General features: G+C 53.4%; 1 pseudogene; it reads left to right on the top strand.

Annotated features, from left to right (window-relative positions):
• The first annotated feature begins 6,028 nt into the window (after positions 1 to 6,028).
• LOC109785608 (uncharacterized) lies at positions 6,029 to 7,015 on the top strand (annotated as a pseudogene).

Below are 7,015 nucleotides of genomic sequence, written 5' to 3'. Positions count from 1 at the left end.
ATTCCTCAATATCAGTATTTACACTTCATATGTTTATCCCCGTTGAAAACTTAACCTATATTGTCATCAATCACCAAAAAGGGGGAGATTGTAAGTGCATCTAGTGCCCCTTAGTGATTTTGGTGTATTGAAGACTTATAGGTTAAGGGACTAATGCGTTTGTGAGTGTACACAGATCTATAAGTCTATGAGGAGTTTGATAATTACAGAGAAAGTCGACTCCTAAAAATGAAGTTCTTCGACTGAAGACTTTGGATTTCTGAAGACTTTCTGAAGACTTTCAAAGTGAAGAAATTGGTGTGACCTTGAAGACTTGGTATTCATTTGAGGAATATGAAGCGTGAAGACTTTTGTTTTCGTAGTTTCATTTTCTCTTTCTTGAGTCACAGGAAACACCGTACTATTAAAGGGGGTCGAGGAAATACTAAGGAAAAATTTCCATGTGATGCTCAACTCAAAATCCTACACCTACCAATCCCTTCGAGTGAAGCCATTGGAAATCTCATACAGTTCAGTCATATTCTTCAGTGACAGAGACGAAGTTCTTTTGGTCTCTGAGGAATTTGTTCTGACCGAGGAGTTAGGAATTCGCCAGTGCGGATTGCCTACACAGTGAGGAACATGATAGCCCTGAGGAATTTGAACCTCAAATTTCCGACCGTTGCTGTGCTATGCGCCAGCTGTCCCAAAATATCTACTCATCTAACGGTCATATCATTGAAGGGCATTTATGTCTTATCATGCGGGCTGCTCCCTAGGCTATAAATAGCCGCCCCCTACAACCACTAGCTGGTTGGCTGCTCCGAGAGAAACTGACACTTGTCATTTGAGAGCGTCCCATCCTCCAAGGACTTTGAGCGAAAATCATCAAGTGAGAAAAACCCAAACCCAAACACCTACAACCCAAAGTGATTGAGCATCACTGAAGAGATTGATCCTGCGTGGATCCGACGCTTGTTACCTTTGAAGACTGTGCTTCTTCCAGACGGTTAGGTTTCATGGTCTAGAGCATCCAAGAGGAAATTGTGGATCGCTGAGTGACCTAGTTTGTGAAGGTTCGGAAGTCATCTGAAGACTTACCACGAGTGATTGGACGAGGTCTGTGTGACCTTAGTTCAAGGAGAATACGGTGAGGACTGTGTGTCCGGGATTGAGTGTCCTCAGGTTTAAATACCTAGCCGCTCCAACCAGATGTACAACTGAGACAGCAGTTGGAATTGGTCTATCAAATCATTGTCTTCACCAAGCCAACTGGTTCTATTTTCTCAACTGTTTCATTTCCTCATTCCTATATTGTGCAATTGTTCATATCTATGTTTGAAGACTTTGACTGAAGACTTTTTCAATTTCCTCAGTTCAATTTCCTCAGTCTGTTTGTCTTCATCCTGTGTTATCCTGTGTTTACGCTTTCTGTACTCTTGTGCTAGTTTTCATTTCATCATGATGACTTTGCTTGTGCTCTTCTATGCATACTTTTGAGTACTTATTCCGTTGCAAGTAGTTCTTCGCTAAGGAATTTCCTTACCCACAAATTCCTCAGTGAAGAATTTATAAAAATCGCCTATTCACCCCCTCTCTAGTCGATATAACGCACTTTCACATCCGCGTCGTCCGATCTGTACGCGTTGCGCGACGACACCTGCCTTGCACCCTCCACATCGTGCAATGTGCCTCACCTCACCAATGTCCATGGGGTCCACGTGGACTGCGGACGCTTGCGGGGCCACTTTGTGTAGTGTCTTTTGCGGTGCCCTCACGTACGTGTGTCTTAGGTTGGCTCAGAGCGGATGTCTAACTTCGACGAATTTAGACATTGAAGTTGTAGAGGCCTCTTTTGCGGTGCCCTCACGTAGGTATTCACTGGTCCTGGCCCCCAATCCTGCCTAGAACAGTTTGGCGCACCGGAAAAAGAACCATCCCGGCCAGGATCACTCGTTAGTCTCAATGACTGCATGGGGCCGGGATCACTCGTTAGTCTCAATGACTGCATGGGTCCACATGTCATATTCATCTTCTTCCACAATCTCTCTCTCCCTCCCTCGCCAGAAAATGCAGTAGCTCATTTCTCAGGCATCATGGCGGGCTCGCTGCATTCAAGGACCAACACTGTCCAGTACCAGCAGCACTCGGCATCACCCCGCTGCCCATCGACATCGGTTCGTAACACCTACCCCATCGACATCGGTTCGTAACACCTACCTGCTACCAGTCCACACCGCCAATTTGACACGGCATGGGCGTTCCTCCGCTGCAAGGCTCGTGGCCCTGCTCTGGGCGTGCTCAGGCCGTGCTCGCGCGGCACGTCGTTCCCTCCGGCTGCATGCATTGCAACGTCGTGTAGGCCACCAGATCGACGACCTCGGCCTAGTGCGGCGTCGGCTTCGACGAGTACCCGTCCCAGCGATGATGTTGCGCTACGATTAGCCGATGAGGCCGACAAGGTCTTCGAAATCGTACCTACTTCTCGTGATATGAGTCCGACAGTCCTGCGGCGTCCACCAGCATGGTGAGCGGCATGCACTCGTTCGGGAAGACGAACGCGAGTCGCGGGGAGCCACATGGGTGGTCGTAGCGAGCTCGGAGGCGTGGTGAGCTGCAGGAAAGTGCATGCACAACAACTGTTCGACGGAATGGTGGTGGGTACAGAAGGTCCTTGTGCAGCACTGTAGCAGCAGTACATTAAAGACGAGCGAGGTGTGTGGGGGTCTCGCTCTCGCGCTCAGAACGGCCGCGTCGGCGCTCGGTGCCGGCTCCTCCCTTCGACCCTCGCGGCGAGCGTACATCCATAGTGTCAGGATTCACCGGAGCTCACCACGACTCCTCTCCTTTCCGTATACCGCACATTCGCCGGCATGGCAGATGACTTAGCAAGTTAGCATGTCCAATTCATTGCAGGCATACTATGATTTATTAAGGGCCCAAGGCCGAGAGCTAATGGGAATATATATAAGCTAGCTGTAGGATTTACGAATCCATTGAGGTAGCTGCTGATTGGTTTGATTCAGATGATCTCAGAGCATCTGCAGCCGGGCGCCCAATATCCGTTTCATACGCCCGGGCAGACCAAACTGACCCAACCAAAGCTCTCAAACGGGTCTCAAACGTCTGGACTGACCGGCATCCCTCGTATTCATCCCAAATGTACGGCAGATATGAGGCGCACGTTTGTCACGTCAGCCCGGTCCAACTGGGGCGCGGCACGACATCGCGCTGGTTGGCGCAGGGTGGTGGTCCCGTTACTGGTGGCGTAGATGGTGGTCGGTCGTGTGGGGCCGAGCCGTGGCGGCGTGGATCCGGCGCGCGGGGTGCTCATGTGGCGAAGGCCGAGGGCGACGCGACCTGGCATTCCTTGGCGTGGGGCGGCAGCTGCTGACATCGAGGTGACCGGCGTAACGGCGGCTTGGTGCGGTGGTGGTGGTGCGTGCCGGTCGGACCTGGCGTTTTCGGTGGGCGACGCGACCTGGCGTTCCTTGGCGTGGGGCGGGCAGCTGCTGACATCGAGGTGACCGGCGTAACGGCGGCTTGGTGCGGTGGTGGTGGTGCGTGCCGGCCGGACCTGGCGTTTTCCGGCGGGCGACGCGACCTGGCGTTCCTTGGCGTGGGGCGGGCAGCTGCTGACATCGAGGTGACCGGCGTAACGGCGGCTTGGTGTGGTGGTGGCGGTGCGTGCCGGCCGGACCTGGCGTTTTCCGGCGGGCGGCACGGCTTGGGGCACTGGACCGACGGGGAAGCTGCTCCGGCTGTGGGCGGCAGTGGCGAGGCGGCTCGGTCCTCTGGGAGTGAAGGCTTCCATTCGTCGCGCTGGCATCACGATAGCTCGGCGGGTCGGCTGCAGCAGCTGTTGAATTTCCGGCGTCGGCTCGTTTGTAGGCGGCCTGGTTCGACCTTCGATCCATCATCTCGGAGTCCGGTCGCTATGTTCGTCGAAGGGTTGGCCCTCCCCCAGCTACGGTCCATCACTCGTCTCGCCCCCGGCCGCGGTCAGACCGAGCTCGCCTCGCGCCCGGCGAAAGACCGATCTCGTCTCGCGCGCGCCCGATGCCGATGATGGGTCGATGGAGGCCAATTTTGGCTGGCCTATTAGGTCTCGACACTGGGGGACCGCCGAGGGGTGCGAAAGGCGGGTCATTTCCGCTCGCATCTTTGGTTTAGGGAGTGGCAGGTCTCGGGTGAGATGGTGTCAAGGTCTTGGATGCCGGGGCGGCGACCCTGATGGTGGCTCCGCGGTGCTCATATGCAGAGCACGTGGCTTGGTGCTACCTGGTTGCCACGACTATGTGGGCAGCGTGGTAGCCGAGGTGTAGTGTTCGGTGGTGGTGTGTGATGGCCGGGGTGAAAACCTGCTCTATCTTCGGACGGACCAGCGGCGGAGAAGCTCGTTCCCTACTTGAGGCGTCGTTGTGGCTCTCATTGCCCGTCGTGTTGCTCCAGGGGAAACTACGGATTGGGCGGTGGCGGCGCTTCGGTGTCGTCCCCTTCCTGAAGGCGCCGCTTTGGAGTCACGGTTCGTCATATGCGGCTTCACTTCTTCGCGATGGCGTGTTCACGACTGTAGCCCCCAGCTGCTCTTGAAGTGCTAGGGATGGTGTTGCTCCGCTCGGTGCCTTTGTATTCTGCATTGTGTGTGTGCGTGTGTTGTGGGGCGTGCATTTGTACCATGTACTGTTGATCGTTGCTTTATATATAAAGCGGGGCGAAAGCCTTTTTCGATAATGTATGCAACTACGGTTGGATGGCGGCCTCCCGCGTCTGTGTCCGTGGACGGATGCGGGAGAAAATTTGCGAGTCGTTGTTGGAGATGCCCTAATAAACAAGATGAAATCATACATGTCTACAATATATAACTTGACATGAACAATATATAAATACAGTCAAATTTTATAAACATGGTCAGAATATATAACTTGACATCAACGTTGACCTCCCAATTTACAAATTGGTATATGGTTGTGTTACAAAATGAGGCATCACTAGAATTGGCTCTTTGTAAACATAAATATGTAGATTCATTATTGCGTAATTTTCATGACAGCTGCTATGAGATCAGCCACCTGATCAGCCATACGATCAAAGTGTGGAGTGCGTCTTACTTCTCTTTGGATCTACACCCAACAAGCCTAGCGACGAATGCAACCTTCTGCAGCAACGAGGATGTTGCGAACCGCGCGACAGCAGCACCGACGCCTTAGCCGTGACACCCACCGACGACGACAGTCTCACAACAGTGGATGGTGTGATTCAACGAGCACAACTCCGCCGAGGCATGACACCGTCCGCTGCCTGCTCACCCCTCGCCACACATTTGCTTCGATGCTTCAAAAAGCCAGAGAGCGATGCTGGCCACCGTCCGTGTCGTCGGTGCCTCCATGATTCTACCTTGCAGCTACACCACCGCCACTGACCATGCTTTACAACACGGCCGCCGGTGGACGGAGCGAGATATCGACTGGGCAATTTAAAGAGTTCCACAATTTTCATGGCAAACAGAAACACCCAAAAAGTAGCTAATCATGGAGAAGTTGAGAATATCAAACTTTAGGATCTGTGTAACCTCTGTCAAAACGAGTGTAGCCGTTTGATCAATGTATAATCTCGTTTGTGTGTACGGCAGAGTCGAGTCCAATCTCCTGGAACTGAACTGGTTGAGCCCAACCATTCCCCTCCACCGTCTCCCTCACCGCACCGCCTGCCTCCTCCGGTCCTCCCTCGTCTCCAAGGCCTGGAGCGGCGCCGTCTCCGGCCCCGGCTTCCGCCGCCGCCTCCACGAGCTCCACGGGGCGCCCCCCGTGCTCGGTATCCTCCACGACCAGGCCAGCGACCGCGCCCCCTCCTTCATCCCCACCACGGCCTCTCCCTTCTCCCTCGCCGTCCCGGACGAACGGTCCTGGCTGGCCCGCGACTGCCGCCACGGCCGCGCCCTCTTCTTCCCCAAGGGTCAGGACGCCAAGGAACTCCTCGTGTGGGAGCCAATCACTGCATGTCGGAGACCGGTGCCTGGGGCGAGCTGACCTCCACGCACGGCAGGTTAATGGGATGCATACAACATTCATGCGTTCTCGTTGGCAGCTCCCTGCTCTACTTCGTCATCTACGAAGACTATCAGGAGAGTGGGTGGATCCTGGAGTATGACTTGTCCAGGCACTCCCTGACTCTGTTCAGCGCACCAGACAACAACCGTGGCCTGCATTATCTGGTGCTCACAGAGGACGGTGGGCTGGGTGTAATCCAACAGTTGCATCCGCATCTCAAATTGTGGACAAGAGAGGCGAACAATGGCACTGATGCACGATGGGTGCTCAGCCGGGTCATCTCCCCCTGCAATTTGCTCCCAACTAGTGCTCGCTTGGGTGAAGGTTATAGAGTGCTAGTGGTGGGCTTTGCTGAGGGAGCAAATGCCATTTTTGTTTGTACGATGGCCGGCCTCTTCACAATTGAGCTGCAATCTGAGCAGGTGAGGAAGCTGTGCGATGATTGTAGCTTCCGTAATGTGGTTCCAGTTGTCACCTTCTACACTCCTGTGCCCCGAGGCAACCACCAAAATCTGTTGCTGTGGAGCCTGGCGAGGAGGCAGGTGGTGAGGAGGGTGTAGAGGAGGAGAAAATATGAATCAGGCGCAACAACTGGCCGACCATGGTTCCAATGCTATCAAGGAGGGGGACTTCGTCAACACATTCGAAAGCATCCGCCGTGACCACAATATCAGGTGAGGGCTCTACTCTCAAACTCCTCCCCATTCTGAACTACATTGAAACATTTGTACGGATGTGATTGTGGGAAAAAAAAAAGAAACCCCCTTAGTTCAGTGCTCTCTAAGATTAGCATCAAATGCCCTTAGTTCGTTGGGAACTTTTAGTTGTTTTGTTCAGGAGATGAATTTAGAACAGTTTTAGATGTTTGAGCCTTCTAGGACAAAGTGGTTGCCAAGCAGTAAGAAGGTATTGTCTATCTTTGGACCAGTGGTGGCACTGGCGGAGCTAGGCAACATCTTTTGGGGGGGCCAAAGATAAATATGAAT

The sequence above is a fragment of the Aegilops tauschii genome, chromosome 1, assembly GCF_002575655.3.
Source record: "Aegilops tauschii subsp. strangulata cultivar AL8/78 chromosome 1, Aet v6.0, whole genome shotgun sequence".
In the NCBI taxonomy this organism is placed as follows: domain Eukaryota; kingdom Viridiplantae; phylum Streptophyta; class Magnoliopsida; order Poales; family Poaceae; genus Aegilops; species Aegilops tauschii.
The sequence above is the reverse complement of the archived record's forward strand: the minus strand, read 5'-3'. Positions and strand labels throughout refer to the sequence as shown.